Here is a 21,327-nt window from a genome sequence, read left to right as displayed (position 1 = left end):
AAGCTGCTTTGTACTGAGTCAGATCATGGATCTGTCTAGCCGGGGAGTCTTCACTGATAGTGGGGGCCACTGGGAATTTAAGCATGTGCTCTGTCTTTGAGCTACAGATCCATGCCTAACCAACCAAGAACTGGAACTGGACCTGCAATTGCTGAAGTTAGTGGCAGGGGTGGATGACTAGTTATCTTGGAAAGGTATAGACTGCATGTAAAGTAAAGACTTGACTGCATGTACCATCAAGTCAGTGTCAACTCCTGGCAACCACAGAGCCAGGTGGTTTTCTTTGGTAGAATACAGCAGGGGTTTACCATAGCCTCCTCCCACACAGTAAGAGATGATGCCTTTCGGCATCTTCCTATATCGCTGCTGCCAGATATAGGTGTCTCCCATAATCTGGGAAACCTACCAGCGGGGATTTGAACCAGCAACCTCTTCCTCCCTAGGCAAGTTACTTCCCCGCTGCACCATTAGGTGGTGCACAGACTGCATGTACACATGTCCTTTTTAATCTGGACATTATTATTTTATTAAACAGCAGATATAATCACTGAGCTAATACTATTGTTCTTTCAGAATCTTGCACTATCCACACCTATTCTCATGTTTTTATCTTCTCATGTTCAAACTGCCATTCAGCTGCATACTGAGCTCTTTGACAGAATGATCCTAGTCTAGCTAATCAGTGGCAGATTCCCTTCTCTGTTGTTCTTTTGTTATAGATCTAGGAATTGCGCTTTCACCCACATATAAAGAAAAAACACGGAAATATACCATAGAAGACCTCTATGCAGACTGATTTGTGATGGCCAAAATAATTTCTTGAAACTTCAAATGTCATGGATCTGGCCTTACATGTGATCCATGTACTTCTGCTCCTGCATTACATTTCCCCCCTATGCATTTTAATTTGTGAAACTCTCTAGAATATTTAATCTGTGAATCAACCCGAAGGCAGTATGTCAAGCCAAATAGCTGTTTTATTAAGCAACTGATAAATAGTGGACCACCTCAGGCTTTGTATGTGACAAGCCACTCAGTTTTGATTGTCTCTGTGTTTAATATAAATAAATATGGTAATCCAGATTCATGGCCCTTTGTAAAAGCAGATGAATGGTAGAAGACACTACCCTTCCATCTCCAAAAAATAATCAGTTTTACCTTTCTCTTGATTCAGTCTCCTTATTGCTCTCAGGCATTAGTCTCTCTGCTTATTTGCCTTCTGCCTGGCTTGCTTGATGTCTGGCCACTTGCACACCTTGTCTGCTAAGGTGATTATATAAAATTAGCTGGGCCGTGCACAGAGCATCTATGCTTTAGCTGCCTGCCCTGCTGCCATTTTCCCCACCACGGTTGTTTTCTCTCCCACACACCCCACCTGCCTGGCTTCTTCCTTCCTCTGCCTGCTGGCCCATCCGCCGACTGCCTGCCACCACTGCCTTCTTCCCACCTGCCATGACCACCATTTTGCCTGCCCGTCCTCCCACCCATCTCCTGCCATTTTGCCCACCTGTGCGGTGTGCGGCCCGTCACCGTTTTGTCCTCCCACTTTTTTTGCCACCGGCCTGCCAGCTGGCCACTCACCAAAGTTTTCTTCGATCGCTGCTGTCACCAGCATTTCCCCCTCTACCACCAATCCCATGGCTAGCCTATCCGGCAGCTCTCCAAACTCTCAGGAGAGCTGCCACGCATGGGATTAGCCATGGGTATGCCTTAGAGAATTAAATATATAGATGGAGATGCTTGTATATGAGACCATGAACCTGCCTCTCCCTTCAGTGAGCTAGCTTGGATGATACTTTGCTCAACCAGCCTACTCTACATAATAAACACATGAGTGTGCATTTCTGCCCCTTCAGTATGCCGTTTCTTAATCATGCAGAAGCACAGTTCATCCAAACTGGTCCTCTACACATGGTCCAGATGCTACTTTGAAGTAGTGTTTGAACTGCATGTAGAACAGCAGTTGGGGCAAACCTTGAACTACTCTGACATGATTGAGGAATGGTGCATTGCGAGAAGGGAGGGGCATGCATGCTCATGACATACTCGTGCATTTCTCATATGGGATGCTGGTTAGAGAAGGTATCATCTGAATTAGCCCAAAATTAATCTTCACTCTAACCATCTTAGTTTATGATGTTAGTATACATACTGCAAGGAGAATAAATCACCAAGTTCTGGACACCACTGTCTCTTCCTGTTTTTATGGTTGGAAGGCAGTCATTGAAGCTATTCACATGAGCAGGCTAACCCAGGCTGCTCATGTGCAGTGCTGGAATCTGTGTGGAACCCAGCACTGCCCACATTCAACCCCGGTGCTGGGGTTGAGTTCTCAGGCTGCTTGCAGCTCAAGCACGTACAGAATTGGGCATCTAGAGTTGTGCACCTCATTGCACAGTGCATTGTAGCATATCCGGAGACCAGGACACATTGACCTGGCGCCCGGAGATCCACACTGCCAGAAGCACTATGGATTGTATGGGTGTGTAGTGGCACACGCATGAAGAAACACAGGAATCATCTGGGGGAAAGGTAGGTGGAACCCTTGCCTTCCCATCCCCCGCACCTCCCTGCCATGGCAGGGATTGTGTGCATAGCTTTATATAGTGCCCATCAATGGAGAGAGAGATTGCAGTAAAAATCTGTGACGACAACAAAAGATCGTGAAATTGAGATCTAGGAATGCCAGTGCAGTTTAACAGTTCTGTTGTGACTTCTGTGCTTTTCCTGCAGGAAACCAGATAACACTGGCGTTTTGATTTGCAAAAAATAAAATAAAAATAAAAATGCACAGATGATTTGGGTGGCCAAATCTCTTTATATTCAATTGCCAGTTCCATGTTTAATGCATACTATTAACTGGATTGTAGAGGAATAAATGTATGACACATTGTGCACTATAAAGGAAAAGGCACTTGTGCTTCAGCCCATCTGTTTCCTTCCGATTTATATCAGATCTATTGTCCTGCTTTATGGTTTCCTCTCTTTCTATCACTGAAAATGTATTTGTCTCTTAATATCACTTTGCAATTTGTATCAGTTGCCATGTCATTCACAACATTCTACAATAATCTCAGCACTTTTGATATAGATTTATATTGACTCCAAAGCTAAATAGCATAAATGAATATTCAATATCCATTTGGCTAGGGGTGTAATCATTCAATGTGGAAAGGAGGGAAGGTGGGATAGATCATAGTGCACATGTGCTGCCCCTGCCTTACTAAGCCCCCAACCCAATACTATTTTTAAATGATTGATCTCTTCTTCAGATCTGTGCCTACCACCCCTTTCTTTATAAGGCTAAGAATAGCTGTCCAGGATAAAGCCTAGATCTCTGCATTGAGCCATTCCACATGATGCAAAATGATTTGGTAGAATTCTAGACTGCACCACTTCAGACTTTGGAGAGGGAAAATCATAATTTAATGTTCATCTACCTAAGACACTTACTGCATCTTATGTACATCAGAGAGAAAGATTTAGTGTAACTCTCTCTTTGATATGGTAACAATATCTAGGGAGCTTTTAAAATCTGAAATCTCAAGCTTATGAAGTGGTACAGTCCAGAATTTTACATTTCCAATCTACCAATGGATTTTTTGTAATATGTAGAACAGCTCTTAGGAAACTTGTCTGGAGTGATTATATTCCAAATTAACCCTAACAAAGGCAGAATGTCTATGTGCCAAGAATGAGTATTATGGCTTGCACCTAAGCAATTAAGTGCCCCAGAGGGCCATGTTTGTGTTCAGGTATTTGCATTCATCAGTTGTGTCTGCAGTTGTAACTAAGAAAAAAAATGGAAATAGATACTTTGAAGGCATTTTGTATATTTATTTCCTCAGCCATGTCATTTGTGGAATACTCAAGTCCTGACTTGCATGGAACTACCTTTTGGTCTATAACAATGATGGACTGCACACACAGGAATGTCCGACCGTGTCAAACTGCAGGCTTTTATGTTGGTTGTTTAACGAGGCTAGCCATATGGCTGTGACACCACACAATATTTCTGCTTTTTAGTCTAATGGGGATAGCCTGGATTGTTTTCACCTGCCACGAGGAGCAAATGTCAACATGGTGGATTCAGAAAACAGCATCTCAACACTAGGAACACGATGGTGATTTGACAATTGGCATTAGATCTTCAAGCACTGTCTTCACAGCAGGTGACTCACACATGAGCACACTTGTTTTAGATTGTTACTGGATGAGCTGAAACGTTTTCTGAGTACAGTATCATCATCTCAGTTAAGTCCACAAGCATTTAAGTAACACAGCACAACAGAAAAACATGTAGAAAAGGTCTAGCGAATTAAATTCCTATATTTCCGATGCCCATTCCTTGACAATATTCTGAGTAGGAATTCCTCGGTGAATTTTGACACCACTCATTTAAATGCTAGATAAAAAACTGACTGATATATCTTTGCAGAATTGTATAATGGCAAAAAACCACAGACCCCATAATTAAGAGAGATTAGGACACGGGCATATACTAACTTCAGGAGATAATGTTAATAAAAAAACAAACCCCAAACCTCTCTTTTGATAAGATAAAGTGGAGAAAGTTGAAAGCTCATGTTTGTGCTTTGATCTAATAAAGAATGAAATTTCAATAGCTAGTTGTAACTAAGTTCTACCCGACAATGACCTATTTTGAAACTGCTTTTATGGAATCTTATAATAAAACAGAGACTGTCTTGAATTTTCAACTGTATTGAATGAATTTTCTGAAATACAAGAGGTTGTGAACAATGTCTTGATGTTTCATATCAGTAATATGGGGACATGGGGGTGGATTGGAAAGGAGATTTTTCTGTTCTTTTTAAACTGTTCATCATGCATGTGCTCTCACTCTCTCTCACACACACACAGCAACCTGAGTCTACATTCCCAAAAGTGGCCAAGATTTAATTTACTGAGATGTTAAGTAGTGGTTAAGCATGCTTTGAAAAATCTAATGATGAGGTCATTACCCAAGAATGAAACCATATTATTATATTAAAAATGAATAAGAGCTGTTAATTGTTCATTATTCAACTTAACATCTGCTTGCTCCATTGATATCTGTTTCCTTCTGCTCAGGAGCAGAACTCTTTCCTAGTTAGAGCAAGAAAGAGCAATTGATGTTCTGGTTAACAGCCATTTGTCTGGTGGGAGCAGGTTTGAAATAGCATCACTTGGGGCATATGTAAAGTCATTTAAGCATCTCTGATGGTGGAATGTGGAATTTCACATAGTGATTCAAATGAAGTGTGGAATCAATTGTTTTTAATAGAAACCTTATACCTAGTCAGGCACTGGGGACATCTAAATCCACCCAGGCCCATAGCCATGGATATGTTTTTGGGAGGCCAAGGTTTCTCAGGGTTACTCCAGATTCCCTTTATATTCAGCTTCCATTTATTTATTTACCAAGAAGTAAACCTTCTCCCAGCTGCTGACATTCTGACCAATGACTGCAAAAGTCTCAGACTTTTTCTTCTTTACTTCTGATTGCAGAGTATGCATATGGCTGGAGACAATCTGGATGCAGACATCAGAGGATTTTGGTCGTCACTTTGTAACTGATTTTCTTTGGTTGACCCTGGGCTATATTTCTAGACTTCAGAAGAACTGTGAATATTTGATAATATCCATTGTGGTAGCCAGCATCACCAGGTAGGCTATTGTATATTGTATAACCCACCCACCCCTCATTTTTATGCCCCTTAATGCTGTACTGAATTTTTGGGAGGGAAAGTTGCCATTTCAAAGGGGTGGAGGGCACATAAAGGGTGGATGGCACATTTTTCCCTGTGGGGAAAAATGTACCTTCCATTTTGCTGTATATTTTTTCATTGTTTGATCTGCTTCAAGCTATTATGCCATGCAGCAAAATTTGCTATCTCCAATTCACTTTTAGTCACAAGTAGTTGAAGATGACCTAATGCCCCCTAATAACTAGGACCTAATGTGGATGGGGATGCATATCCTAATGCACACTGCCTTCCAACATCTTGCCCCAACTAATCCACTAAGCATGGCTGGATTGGAGGAAGAGAGCACCAGCCAATTTGTCTCCTCATTGGAGATGCATTTCCCCTTCCTACAGACACCCATTCCCTTGAGAACCATGCAGCATTCTTTCACAAACAGGTGTAAAAATCAGCAATAGTGGGAGAAGGTATTTCATGAGGGAAATGTTCATTTATCTTTCTTCCCCCATTTTGGCCTTCTACCCTTCCTCTATTATTGAGGCATATGCCAATGTATTTGAAATGTTCTACTAAAATTAAAAATAAATGCCAAGTGCTTATCAATAACCACAGTGCCTTCCAGGCTAGCACACTGGGGACTATGAAAAGGTTTATTTCTGAGTAACTGAGTAGAAAACTGCCTGCAAGCTTTTACTTGTATCTTTGTAAGTAACAGGACTAGAAACTTACTTTTCTTTTAATGAAAGTTAAACTTTTAGGGAAGGGGAACTTTCCTGAGAGAGTCTAGCCCACAGAGCCCTCGTTATGGCAGGGACCTCTGGGAGGGAGCCCATTTCTGAGCAAAGAAGGCAGAAGAAAACAGCAGTGTTGCGAGAGAGTTATAACACAGCTGCTTTCTCCTGGCATTGCCCCACCCAGTGGACTCCAGGGTTTCACGGGTGAACCGTGAGCCTTCAAATGTCCTGGCCCTTGAAGTTGCTGGACCTCCTTAGGGAAAGAATTCTGCAAGTATATTAAAACTGTTGGAAAGTTTCTGTCCCAGTTACCCACCACCAATCTGATCACGGTGAATATAGCCCTTAAGATACTCTGGTTATAGGCTATTTAGGGATTTAAAGGTTATTACTAGCACTTAAAACTGAGCCTAAAAATGAATTGGTAATCAATGTAATTAATATAGAAGAGGTGCAATATGAACTGATCACCTTGCTCCTACAGCTTCCTGGTGGCCAAATTTTGTTCTAATTGTAGTTTTTGAACTGTATTTTAAGGCAACCCCACATAGAGAGAATTGTGTGAATTTCAGAGACATATTTTCAGGTGACACTGGGCACATCCAGAGGCACTATAGATGATCAACATCCACTCTCCACCCCACTCTTTGCTTCATGCCTGAGGCTGCATGGCTGGAGTATAGCTAGGAGAGCTCTCCATCATGAAGGCATATCCTCATAATACACTACCAGAAGACTGCCCTGGATGTCAGCCACTTATTAGAAATTTACAAAGGAGTTAGCAATGATAGTACTAGATACTACAGTACTCTTAGTTCATATATCCCCAACACAAAGGAAAGCAAAGGGATACTGATGAATAACCCCAGCTCCAGCTGATGCATGCATGGAATTTGGTGTACATTGAGTTGTTCTTGGGCAGAAAGGAAACCTAAATTACCACAATATTTAATGCTATTCACATAATAAATTTTAAATAATGTGTTTATACAGATTTTTTTGCAGAAATTATTTTGTTGGAATAACATTTTCATTCTATGATGTTGTGTTTAGAGGCAGTAAAGTGATCCATAATGACAGAGGTATGCATCATGCAGTGCACAAAATGTCTCTCCCCGCGCTCCCCCATGTGGATTATACTGACTCAGTATTGAAAATCTAGATTCATAAGCATTGAAAATATTGTGACAGATCTTCTAATCTGTTTTCTGACCTTTTTGTGTTCTGACCTTTTGTTCCAAAGGAGAATGTATATGATAAAAGACATAAATCAAATTCTGCAAGTATTCTGGACTTTTAAACAAATGCCATGTAAACTGGAGCCCTATTCAGACATTACATTGTATGTGTGTACACATGTGCACATTTTGTGAGAATGACTGACTATGCATGCATTCACTTAAAAAGTGAACCTGGGTACAGACCCCCTCAAATACAGGGTATAGACAGGATGTGTACTACTTTTACAGGCATTGAAATGTGTGTGAATAATGTACCTGGACACACTGTACACAGATTGTACGTGTGTTGATTTGTGAATAAGGCTAGCGTCATGTTCTAATTTGTTTTCACTGTCAAAATCTGTGCTGAAATTATTGGAGCATTTGCGATAACTGCTCTCCTAATTTTGAACTTAAATTTAGGATTAGTTTTAGTTTTTTGTCTGGGGAATGTGAACATGTATAACCTGTACACTGGCCTAGTAAGAGGTTTCACTTTAATCCTCTTTGTCACAGAGTGTTGTGTAGCGGGACAGAGAAGAGTTTCCTAGCCAGGTTGTCTTGGACTTTAAAATGCTGTTTTAAGCATCCCCAAAAGTGAAATGTGTTTAATGACATGTAGAACAAAGTTCTCACTGGGGTTTGTTGGTATTCTCATACTACAGTCCATAGGGGAAAAAATAGCCCTAAGGCTACATCATAGTTGCTCTGAATGACTGACAGTCCTATAATTAGAATGCATGAGGTGCTTTTTGCCTGACATACGTGATCTCTGCCTTGACCTTTGAATAACCCCTGATATTTTAGCATTAAATGTGTTGCATACATAAGCTGTTATGTTTTATGTTTGAATAAGGTTCACATCTTGGAATGGCAGAGTAAGTGGTCAAGAGTGCATCTCGGAAATTGAGCATGCACAACAGGCAGGGTTGCCATCCCTCCCAGACTGGCCTGGGTCTCTAGAAATCAACATCCAGTCTCCAGGTGGTTATTGAAAAGAGTTCTGAAGATGTTAATGGCTTAGGGAACATATTGGGGAAAATGCTAGGGGAAAAAACCAAATTGCTTCTGAGTTGGCAAGCCTAATATCAGGGTAGACTTCTGCACTTACCACTTCATCATGTGTATTTCAGTATCATTATCTGAGAGAAAAGGTAATTTCCAGAAGAGTATGGTATGATTAGTTGAATATCAAGAGACTAGGGAGCTAAGGAAGAGATTGGCTTCTTAAGGTTGAATTAAAAAACTAGTAAGCACTAGGGTATGGGTGAGGCTGGTTCTTTTTCATATAGGTTAGTTTTTCTTGTTTATATTTGATTGCTTTTAGACTATGAAGGAAGAAAGAACTGAGCAAGAATAATTTATATTTAACAACTTTCCCTTACCTTTCTTGGAGTGTGTGTGTGTGTGTGTGTGTGCGCGCACGCGCGCACAAACACACACACACACTTTTTTTCTGGTCTCTTTTGTCCCCTAGTTGTCCATCTATGGCTGTGTTCTCATGATTTGCACAGTCATAGTTAAAGTGTTAACTACATTCAGCGAGCCAGGAGGTTTTTCACACCCGGCTTTTAGTTCGCATCTCCTCCAGATTTCCTCCCATCGGCCAGATTTACCCTGATGCCCCTGCGAGCTATCAGGGAGCACTTCACACACATTTCGGGTTTTTCAATGCGTGCTAGTGTAGCCCGATATATATCCAGGGTAAAAAAAATCCACTTGTTGCATTGGGGGTTTGGGGGGGGGCAACTTCGAACTTGCAGTGAAGACTAAATAAATTCATGGTAAAGCCTGCTGTTTGAAAATGCCATAGCCAGGTGATCTCTCACGAAGCATGCCATGAGAACCTGCACTTTAGTGCTGATTGTAGTCCCACAGTTAACTAGGGCTAAACTAGGATTGGCAACTAAGATCTGATCGTACTTGCTGATCACAGTTTAATTCTAGTTAACTGCAGTAGCAGGACTACAGTCAGCACTAAAGCATGGATTCTCACGCCTTGCTCCGTTGGAGCACATCCAGCTGGTCTGTCATAGTTAACCCTTTAACTACGATTGTTGAGGGTCATGAGAACACAGCTTAAGTTAAGAAACGCATATGTGCCTGTGCATGCATACATACACACATACAAAGTTCTGCATAACTAGTTACTAAAGATCGATAAGCAGCAGATCATTGAGCAACAGTATATGATGAAGGGACCTCTAAAGGAAAGAACAATATTTTGGCCCTGGCCCCTGAAAACTGCAGCATATTCCTCATTCTGGAATGTGTACCTGAATGGCTATATGGAATATTTGTTTACCTGATGGTTATAATCTGAATTAGAAGTTAGCTATAATGGAATTAAGAAAAGGTGTGGTGGAAGATCCATAACAGGATCAAATGGCACTGGGCAGACAAGTTGTGAACTTTTAATAACAGCTGAGCTTGAGGATCTATATGAAAGGGAGAGAAAACGGAAAGAAATGTCCTATTGAAGGAAAAATTAAATGAAAGAATAGGCTTGTTACTATGTGATAGTGGAAGATCAGCAGTGGTGCACAGAAGATAAAGGTACCAGTTCTTCAGAAACAGAGGGAAAACATTCCAGAAGAAGCTTGAGACAGGCGTATGACAGAAAATAAAATCGAAACTTTCACAAATGAAAGCAAGTCTCAAAGAGGCAAGTCTCGGATTCCTAAAGAAAAATAAGTGATAAAGATCTAGGACTCTGTCCTCTGAGAATTAGAGGATGTTAGACCAACCTGGCACAAAGAAGTCCTCTCTTTGCTTGGATCTAGACTAGAGGAACTGTAGAAATGATGACCTACTGACTATTACCTCATATTGTTCCTCTGTGTGGGCACTAATAGTGCAGCAATGAGCAATGCCAAATATATTGAAGAAGGCTATAGTGCTCTGGGAATGAAGCAAAACAATGTGGACCCGAAGGAAGCTGCTGTGCTAGCATCAGAACTGGATACTTTTAAATATGGATTTATGATATTGTTTCTACTGCAAGCTGCCTTGAGTGCCCAATTTGGGGTGGAAAGACAAAATATAAATTGCATTAAAAATTGCCAGCTGCATATGAGTTGTCAGTGCTAGGGTGTTACAGAGAATCCAGTGCTGTAATGTGATGTTCCAGCACAGCATTTTGTAGAATTAGGTTATTAGACAGAATACAGTACAAAGCAAACAAAACTCTATGATGATGATAATACCTATAATGGTAATATATAGAAACACATCTTGCATTTTCTGAACCTTCTGTTAATCAAATATAGTAAACTGTGCCTTTCCATCCTAACTTCATGTGAATGCATCTTTGAATAAATAGTCCAAGCTTCTGCCTTACTAAAAATGTTTTGAATAATCCCTCAAGCAATTTAGACTTATTGCACTCTGTTTTCTTATTCTCTTCTAGATTTTTATTTCACTGTACACTTAAACAGCTAATTAACATAGAGAATTCTGTCTTCTGTGCATGGCAGGGTGTAGGATAGATGAATATTCTCATCTGAAGTACACCATGTGAAGCATTTAGTTTATAAATGAAATTTGAAATGGAAAAATATTGGCGGGGGTGGTGGTGGTGGTATTGTAATCAGCCATTAGACGATCTGGATTCCTGCTGCTTGTGCATAAATCACTACAATGACCTGAGTCGGCAGCCTGAGGACTGATTTTAGCTAATGCATGCTATTTAATCTTTTGCACTCTGGATGTCCTGTGAGCCAGGCACACCATCAAGATGTATTTTTAATTAATGTTTGCTTTTTAGACAAAGTACATGGTTTATTTTGGTAGGAGTTCCTTGGGTGAGAAATCTACATAATTAGCATAGTAAACTGCCCTTTTGTGAGCTTTTTGTAGTATTTTAGTTAATTCTGTAGAATTTATTGCCTAGGAGATAACTGTAAGAGGAACTGACAATTGCTTTTCATGACTTTTATCTCAGCTGTTAACCCACTGACTTAAATATTTCTTATCTTCTCTCCTTCTCAGAATATGCTTTATTCAGGTAGATGCTGAGGTCACAACATTAAAGATGGAGGAATAGAAAATGTAAAGTGGTCTCCATTTTGTCCTGTATGTGGTCTTACAAATTCACCCAAATCTTTTCATATGGGTTATTTTTTCTTAATTTGTCTTAATATGGCTGTGTTTCCATTACCCGTTCGGGCATAGACATTTACGCTAACTAGAAAATGTAGCATTCCATTAAGTTGGTGCAGTCCATCCTTGGACTGGAGAAATGCTCTTTTTATGGAGACCTAGATGTTTAGAAGGCTGGGATTTTAGCATCTATTCAGGTGCACTGTAGTCTGTATGCCCTGGCAAGGAGTTTCTGCTTTGTTGAAGTACTTTAGGGAATGTAGAAATTGCTCATGGTGCATCTGTCAAGCCAATCTTTCTTCCAACTCTTTCTAACAGCTTGAATATTTTCCTGCTGCAGTACTGGGCCATCTGTGAGCTTCTGCTGCTTTGGGCTTTTATGCCTATAGTCTTTGCAGTTGGAAAAAAAAACCCACTACAGCTCTCAACATCTCAAGCCTTTATCATGATGTCCTTGTACAGGGATGGGTAGCTATTAGCTAACCATTCAGCCAGTTGTGCCCAGTCTTATCAACTCCAGAATTGGCCTCAACCAAAATGGCCTCACATGGCCTAACAAATTGTTCTGTGAAGGTTGAAATTCCCACCCCTGAAGAGTGTTCATGGGCCTTTAATCAAACACGGCAGGGAGAAATTCAGCCTAGGTGATAGGATATTGCATACATTAAGTGTGTGTGATGTTTTTCCAGTCAGTAGGTAAACTGTACAGATGTGCCTCCCATTGTACTAGCCCCAAACACCTCAGAACAAGAAATGAGGTGGTTCACTGTTGCGTCTTTGTCTTCTGCTTCCCGAAGCACTGACTTCCCCTTGGCTGATCTCTTTCCAGGATATCCAGCCTTCGGTTCAGCTCCTCCTCTTCCTCATTTGGCATTTTCTCTGATCTGACCAAATAGTGGTCAACACTCCCCACAGTCTCATGACTACCTGTGGGAGGTATCTGACTCCTTATAACACTCCACATTTCCCTAGGACTGCACCATGTGTCTTGATTGTCTTGCCAATGGGATTTTGCCCATTGATGTCATCAGCCTACGTCACCTCTCCACTCATCTTGTTCACTCCCACATGGCTGTGGCTCCTTTTCCTGCTATCTTTGATCTTCTTCCCTATATCCCAGGACTGGTGCCAGACTATTTTGTGCTTTAGGCAAGGCTAAATACTTGCCCCCCCCCAAATAATAATAATAATTTCCACTTCGATTTTCAAAAACAGAAGTTTTGTAGAAAAAATGAAAAGCACAAAACTTGAAACTGCTAAATTGATTTTAAATTGCAAGAATAGGTAATACATCAATTTTTGATTATCTTTCTCAAATACAAAAGAAAATATTTTGGCACACAAATCATTTTGAACTAGAAGGGCACTTGGTATAGCACGTACCTCCGCCAAGGGCAACACAACCCTCAGTACCACATCAAAATCTCACTTTGCAAATTTTGTCACCAGTTCAATCAGATCAAGTGCTGTTCATGTTCAAGATGCCTGTTCATGTTCAATTGATATCGTTGCCAAGCCAACTAGTCTCTTTTGCTACATTATTGAGCGTATGTAAGTTTTTATAAGTTTGAGCTTTGAGAAACTACATTCACCTCTTGCCACAGATACTGGAAGTGTGAGAAGGATCCTTAGAATAACGAAAATATTAGGCACATTATCCAGGAGTTTTTGTTGTAGTATGAAGAGAAGTGTTCCTTTTGGTGGCATAGACTTTGGAAGTCTTCAACCTATTACTATAAGTTCACAACACAGATTGCCAGCATCCATTTCTTTGTTTCCATTATACAGTACATCAATGATTTTTCCAAATTCTTGAAGGCCTTAAGTTACATCTTCAGTAGATTTTTTTCTTTATAATGTATATATCATACAGGAAGCCAAATAGGGAATTATATTGTTGTAGATGTTGGAATCTCTCTTCAACAGATTGTATGGCCATGTCTAAGACATTATAGTAGAAACCTACTTTGAATTTCTGCTTTGGATCTTGTGGTGCCTCTTCTTGGGCCTCGTACTCAAACTTTCTCCTTTTTCTAACTTGTTATGTCTCAAAGTATGGTAGTATCTCTAGTTTCTTTGCAATCTCAGTAGCATCTGTCAAAACTTGTTGAAAACCCTCATCACATCTTCAGCCCACAAGGTAATTCTTAGTCACTTGCAATTGGCTTGTAGCTGAATTTAAGTCAGCTTCCTTATTTTGTAGTAGCTTACTTGTAAGATTGACTTCAAAAAGTATGTTCTACCATGCAACAAGGGTTACCATGAACTTGAACTTACAAATTGGATCAGCAAGGGCTGCTTCAATTTGGGAAGTATTTCCAGATGAACCTTTTCGCCTTGTGTCGTCAAAGATCTCTATTAAAGCATCATATATATTACCAAGATGATATCTCAGTGGTTTCAGAGCATCGATCCAACTCTCCCGTCTTGTTTCACTCAATGGCTTAACAGTTATGTCTAATATATGGCTAGTTAGAATTTGAACTGGTTTTCCCCCTCATATTTCTATTCATACTCATAACACATTGACACTACATTCTGTACTCCTCTGAGGTCTGCGCCCTAGGCAGCTTCCTAGTTGCCCTAATGGTAGCACCGGCCCTGCTATATCCAGTAAGCCACTGAGTGGCACTTTGTCCACAGACACACCCCTTTCTATCAGTGGGTGCTTTAAACTCTGAAATCATAATCACAGATAGACAGATGACTGTCCATCAGATATAGCTAAGCTAACTTGTTCCTTCACCAGAGAAGCTGTTTTGGATTTTATATCAATGGTGGCCATTCTTTCTTCTCTTCACTGCTCAGTTTTCAGATGGTTCAGCAACCTATTACAATCATTCACCTGCTCCAACAGTAAAAACAAAAAGGCAGGCATGTTTTACTTGGAAATGGATAGCAGAGGAAGAAAATTCCCTCCTTTTTTTTTTTTTTTTTGCTGTGCCTGTAGTCTTCAGTGGTGAAACTGAAGTTTTAGCTAATTTAAGATTGTATATCAAGAGGGCTTAACACAGGAATCAAAACCTTTACACAGCCTGATAGAATATGTAGAAAAATAAGGAGGAAACCACATCATACTCACAAATGCATAAATGTGTGTAATGAAGCCCAGATTTTTTTTTTTTAAATGAAAAACTCTCTGAGGAGACTGTGTTTGTGAGTGGAGGAGTGACCAAAGTGTTTAATCCTGCTCCTAATAAGGAAATAAGAGGTAGCAGGGAGGAAGGATATGCATATTTTTGCAGTGTTGCATGAGGACACACTACACAACTTGGACATAGACTGAATATGAGGAGCATGGGAGAGGAAGAAATCAAACATAAAGTCACGGTACAGATCAACAGGAAAGATGGTGAGATTGTCATATGAGAGGAAGGCTTTGTAGCCTGGACACTCACAGAGTTGGGCACCTAGAGCACCAAACTCCTGGGGGATTTCCCCAATGTACCATGCTAATTGCACAATGAATTGTGGGATATTCAGAGGCTGGGACACATTGTCCCGGCCTCTAGAGATCCACACTGTTCCACGAAGTGCAGATTGTGTAGAAGTGCAATCTGTGCTCCCAATGCTGGGGGTGGGGGCAGGAAAGTAAATTCAGCACAGCCTCCCCCCACCCACACCCACCCGGTGTTTGTGTGCATAGCCTTTAATTCTTCATGAAGGCAAGGTCAAAAGAGTGCCCAAGGCAGTGCATGGAAGAATCTGTTAAACAATGGAGTCTGAAGGAGAAGACAAGGAGCAAAATGAGAATGCTTTCAGAGAAGAAGGCAAACCCAGAGCATACAAAGAGGGAAGTTGACCTTGACAGAGAAGTGGGAATAATAAGGGATAATACAGTCAGTCAAGATCAAAGCATGCATAATGCTAGGTGTGATGTGGTGCTCAGCTCCTGACCCTGTTTCTAAGTATCCTTCCTTCTCCCTTTTTCATTTCCCCCGTCTCTGCCCCATCACCCCCGTGGGCTCAGCAATCAACTCAGGTGCAGCAGTTATTTATTTATTTTTACATGTATATCCTGCTCTTCCTCCAAGGAGCCCAGAGTAGTATACATAGTTATATGTATCCTCACAACATCCCTGTGAGGTAGGTTAGATCGAGAGAGAAGTGACAGTCCCAGAATCACCTGGCGAGTTTCATGGCTGAACAGGGATTTGAAACCCTGATTATAATTTTAGCAGTTTGACTCAAAAAGCTTCCCCATCATCTGCCTCTCTTTGTGCAAATAGCATCTGACAAAGGTTTCTGAAAGTTCCTACTCCAGTGAGACTAGCTGCCTTCAGGAACTTTGTGTGGACAGAAAGGCCACAGGCTTCTGCCCGCACAAAGTTCCTGAAGGAACTTTGTTCGTTCCTTTCAAGTGGTGGCATGAATACAGACACTTTCATCCTCTCTCCATGGGTGGACAAGACATGGCTGTTGAGAGTTCATGAATTTTCTGACTCTCAACATCTCATTAGAATTTTTATAAATAAACATTAAAATAGCAGCTGTGTCGGGTGATATGGATTGGGACCCTGGTCCATGAGGAATTACTTATTTTTCCTCTCTTCTGTGGCTCTGATGAAAATAGCCTTGGGAGAGGGAAAGGATTTAATAAACCCTTCCCATATATCATAGCCTGGATCCTCCTCCTCCTCCTCTGGCACAGCTTCTATTGTAATGTAATGACACTTCCAAAGTTATGTGTAGTTTTGTCTCTCAGTCTATTAGGACATTTGGCTGTTTCCAGAAGTCCAGGGAAGAGGCTAAGAAAGTGGGACCAAGAGAAGCAGCAGGCCAATGGAATGACAGTGACCTCTAGCTTACTTGCTGTCAGAGGTGTAACTAGGGAAAACGGCGCCTGGGGCAAGCACTGAAATGGCGCCCCCCCCCCCGCCCTCCCAACATACTACATTATACTTAGGTTTTTCCTCACAAGCGTCCGCCGCCAAGCCAGGCCACTGACTGGCCGCCAGGCACCAGCAAAGCAATGGGGGGGGCGTGGGCAGCGCAGAAGGGACCGCTCGTGGGGGAGGGGGCACCGACGTGCTCCCTTGACTGCTGCAGCGCTGCTGCACTGAGCAGGAAACATTTGTATTAACAAAAAAAATTTTAAAATTTTTTTTTAAATTTTTTTTTGTCATGGCAGCGCCCCTCACGTGACCAGAAAAGATGGCGCCTGGGGCACGTGCCCCCCTGCCCCCCCTATAGTTACGCCTCTGCTTGCTGTAAAGTCCCAGGTCCCAAATGTACACCAAATAATGGCATAAGGCAAGCTTGCCTACTTTGACAGGGCCTGGAGTTGCCTGGCCGGCCCCACCCCTTATTTTAGACAAATCTGGAAGGTGGTTCTATGCTAGAGTAAGGAGTTTTCAGCAAGCTGCAGCAGGAAGTGCAGGACAGCTTCCACCTCGTTTGAAGATGTGTAGTATGCTCCTTGGAACGGCTTCTCTTGCATCCTCTAGAATTGCAGGAAGGCTCCCCAAAGAGGCTGAATTGCAAACACTGCTAAATGGAAGGACAAATAATGGTTGATTCCATATACGTTTTTGTCCTGGGGACCATTAGGGAGGAAATAGAATAAAGGCAAAACGCTCAGAGGGACCATTGGTACTGAATGAAACTCCCCAGTAGAGCTCCAACAATTGGCAGCTTAATAATCACTAAGCAGGTCCTCTATTATAGCTTCACAGTTGCAGAGCTTTAGTTAAGATCAAGCTAGTATTTTTAATGAACTTAATGAAGGGTTCTGCTGGAGTGGTTATGGCTGCCTGAATATTAGCCTTTCCTGACAATAGCAAAACATGCAGCTGGGTGCCATGATGGGGCTTTCCAATAGCAACTTTCCAGCAGCTTATGGAGAGGCATTCCTTGTGGGTGCTCTTCAGTTACAGAACTCACTGTTCCTGGAAATTCATCAAAGCATGAGCCTTGGTCTCTGTTTCAGTTGGTGGCTGGCCAGGATGAAGCAGGTAGTGAGTTCGTGTAACATTAGTTAAATATTAGGGCTGGGATACAAATACCTTCTTGCATGAGTAGATTCCTCATGGGATCCCTGATTTCTTCCTTGAGTGGCAACCACACCACACCACACCACACGGCACTGCACACCATTACGTAGGGTCTCCAAATCCTCTGAAATGCACAAGGAGTTGCAGTGGGAATTAACAGGTAAGAAAGCTCCATTGCACAAACAGTTCTCTGTTCATGCTACTTTGGATCTAAAACGTTTTTATTAAACATATTGAGGCTGTTTGACATTGATCCCGGTGCTGCCTGTACTGTAAGCCCAGGAATTTACCTGGGTTAAAGGGTGTGAGCCCATCCCATACAGTCATGTGTGTGTGCTCGGGCTGCACACAGCCCAAGCACACACAGAATCAGGTGCCTAGAGCACCCAACTCAGGGGGAATACCCCAATGCACCACACTCATTGCAAGGTGCATTGTGAGATATCTGGAGGCCAGGCGTCCTTCTCCCATCCTCCCTGCTGCTGTGCTGCTCACCGCAGTGGTGCTCATCTGTGAGTGTGATGTGGTGAGCAGAGCTTCAGCCTGGATTGTGTGGGAAGGCAGGAGCAATCTTGCCTTCCTCCCATCTCTTCCCTGCTCTGAGAAAAGAGGTTGTGTGCACATTCCTTAGAGGTTCATGCAGGCCAGGGAGGGGGAGTGCAAGCTCCCAAGACATGTGTGGAACCAGGATTTAACTGCGATTCCAAGTGACATCTGAATCAATCCAATGAGTACTATCTCATTATGACAATGTAATTTTTTTATCCTTGTTCACAAATATTTTAGAATTCACTTTTTTCCTTCCAATCACTTAACACCAGGGTGATCTGAAATGATGATATTTTAGTATTGTTTTTTTACACAATCTAAAATATAAAGAGTGGGAAAGATGCAGGATATAAACTCTTTCTTTTAAGTAAGGATGAAGCTACGATAGCCATTCACTCATTGAAGACAGCTATAGAGATCTATTACCAAACAATAAAATTGTGGTACTACATTGTAACCTACATGGATCATAGCATTTAAGACAATTTGATGTAAAGCAATTGTACTTGACTGGACTGGAAGGCAAATCCTCTGATAAGAAATGACTCCTACTAAGCTGAAAGCTTGATAGAGGGAACGTCAATTGATTATATTGTTACAATCTCTTACCCTGCCAATGGTAATTAGTGTCAGTAATTGCTTGAGGGTAGACCAGTGTCTGTCAGGACTCCTGCCATCTTTTGGTAATAAATCTATAATGGTTAAACTTTTTGTACTGGAATCTTTGTGAAGTCTTCAATGTACATTGAGTTGGCTAACAGGCTCTTATCATGAGCTTTGCTGACTATTATCAAATGAGAGCTCTGATTAGCAGTAGCAGGGGTTCAGATTCTGTTAGTAGCACCTGAGGAGTTCCTCATTTTAGTGAATTCCCCTGCCAAAACCCATATCCCCCCAAAAGTGTCTGCCTGCCCTCTGCCAAACCCAATAACCTGTGACTCCTGTCTCAAAATTGTCTTTCCCAACTTAGCTCACAAAAAGGTGAGGAGTTGTTTCTCAAGCTTTCCCTCTGTCTGCACCTTGAATAGTAGTCACCGTCGTAGTACTGTAGTAGTAGCAGTGATGAAATTATGTGTGAAGAGGAAGGTGATAAAGGTTCCTTTTCACATCATATGCATGGTGGGGTGGGGAAAGTGAGTACAATATCTAACGGATGTTTTTCAGTTTTTTCAGTTTTCAGTTGCTTATTGCTCTGAACTCTGAGTTCGAGTCAAAGCAATTACACTATTAAGCTGAAAGGGAACACAGTGTTCTTTCTGAATGGAAAGGCTCAGGCAATGGTTGAGTCAATGCATGTCTATGGAGCCAAAAATTAATTCTTTAAAAATTCCTGATTAATCAACTATAAATCCTATCAACTTGGAGGTGCCTTGTGGGGGGTGGAGGCCGGGCCTTCCATTCCCCCAGACCCACTTTGGAGTGTTCTGGCACACATCCCCCAAGGTGGGGAATGGGACATCCTCAAATCCACATTATTCCCTATGGGAGGAATACAAAAATGGAAAAATACTTCAATTCACCAATAATCAGAGAAGTGTCCAATTACCTAGGGGTTTGGTGGGTGGTAGGCATCCCAGTGTTTTGCCTCTAGGTACTCCACATAGGGAATAATGGGCAATAATTTAAAAATTCAAAAATTAATTAAAAATCGTAGGAGTGCCCGTTTGCTTTGGGGTTTGGGTGGTAGTTGGCACCCATGGGTGTCTACCACCCAACCTAGTTTTGGAGGCTCAAACCAGTTCAAACTGGTTCAAACCAAGTTCAAATTCAAACCAAACCAAAAGGTGGTTTGAGCAAAACCAAACCTCCCCACCTCTGTTCGAATTCAAACTGAACCGGGCAAACCAGTTTTGTGCACATCCCTTGTGTCAACTCCTGACAACCACAGAGCCCTGTGGTTGTCTTTGGTAGAATATGGGAGAGGTTTACCATTGCCTCCTCCCGTTCAGCATCTTCCTATATTGCTGCTGCCCAAGATAGGTGGTTTCCCATAGTCTGGGAAACTTTGATTGATTAAGTGCCATCAAGTCAGTGTTGACTCTGAGCAACCACATAGATAGATTCTCTCCAGGATGATCTGTCTTCAACTTAGCCTTTAAGTTCTCTCAGTGTGCATTCATTGCTGTCGTAATAGAGTCCATCCACTTTGCTGCTGGTCGTCCTCTTCTTCTCTTTCCTTCAACTTCCCCCAGCATTATGGACTTCCCGAGGGAGCTGTTTCTTCTCATAATGTGTCCAAAGTATGATAGTTTGAGCCTGGTCATTTGTGCCTTGAATTAAAATTCTAGATTGATTTGTTCTGTGATCCATTTGTTTGTTTTCCTGGATGTCCATGGTATCCTCAAAAGTCTTCTCCAGCACCAAAGTTCAAAAGCGTCAATGCTTTTTCTATCTTGCTTCTTCAAAGTCCAGCTTCCGCATCCATAGAATGTCATGGGAAAAATCATTGTCCAAATGATTCTAATCTTTGTATGTATAGACATGTCACAGCATCTAAATGTCCTTTCCAAGGCTTTCATTGCAACCCTACCAAGTACTAGTATGCTGTGGCGTATTTCTTGACTGCTGGATCCTTTTCTGTTCATGGTCAACACTAAAAGGCAGAAGCTATCCACCACTTTAGCCCACCCTAAAACCTAGGATGAATTAGCCTGTTTTTCATGGTATTCCAGAATACTGACTAGTATCACAGAATGGGATTATCATAAACTCTATGAATACTAAGCCGATGAATAATTTATTTAGGAAGTGCAGTTTTCAAAGTGTTTTATAGTATTTGTTCCATTCCATTTGGCAACAACTTTGAGATGCAGCCTAACCAGGGAGAATTAAATTTATGTCAGGGAATTAAGTTTAATCAGGGAATTAAACTGAGATCATTCATGTCTAAACCAAATGTGCTAGCCATTGAACCAACTGCTTGTACTTGGTATCATTTCTTTCTTTCATATTACAGTCTGTTACATGTGCTGTATGGAACAGACATTCATGTTCCTTGCTCAGAGGGTTTATATTATAGAAGTTG

At 41.5% G+C, this 21,327-nt stretch overlaps 1 protein-coding gene across 7 annotated transcripts in view; it reads left to right on the top strand.

Annotated features, from left to right (window-relative positions):
• The window catches only part of DAB1 (DAB adaptor protein 1), a 1,026,794-nt gene that overhangs the window by 272,154 nt on the left and 733,313 nt on the right, over positions 1-21,327 (top strand). For 6 of the 7 annotated variants that reach the window (XM_053244289.1, XM_053244273.1, XM_053244275.1 and 3 more), the window contains exon 2: positions 5,509-5,667. The gene's annotated coding sequence lies outside the window, so the exon portion shown is untranslated. Of the gene's footprint in view, positions 1-4,026; positions 4,173-5,508; positions 5,668-21,327 lie in introns of all 7 variants that reach the window. The other variant, XM_053244271.1, reaches the window with a different exon arrangement.

This window comes from Hemicordylus capensis, chromosome 4 (assembly GCF_027244095.1).
Source record: "Hemicordylus capensis ecotype Gifberg chromosome 4, rHemCap1.1.pri, whole genome shotgun sequence".
Lineage (NCBI taxonomy): Eukaryota > Metazoa > Chordata > Lepidosauria > Squamata > Cordylidae > Hemicordylus > Hemicordylus capensis.
Note: the sequence above shows the minus strand (reverse complement) of the source record. Positions and strands in the feature narration are given on the sequence as shown.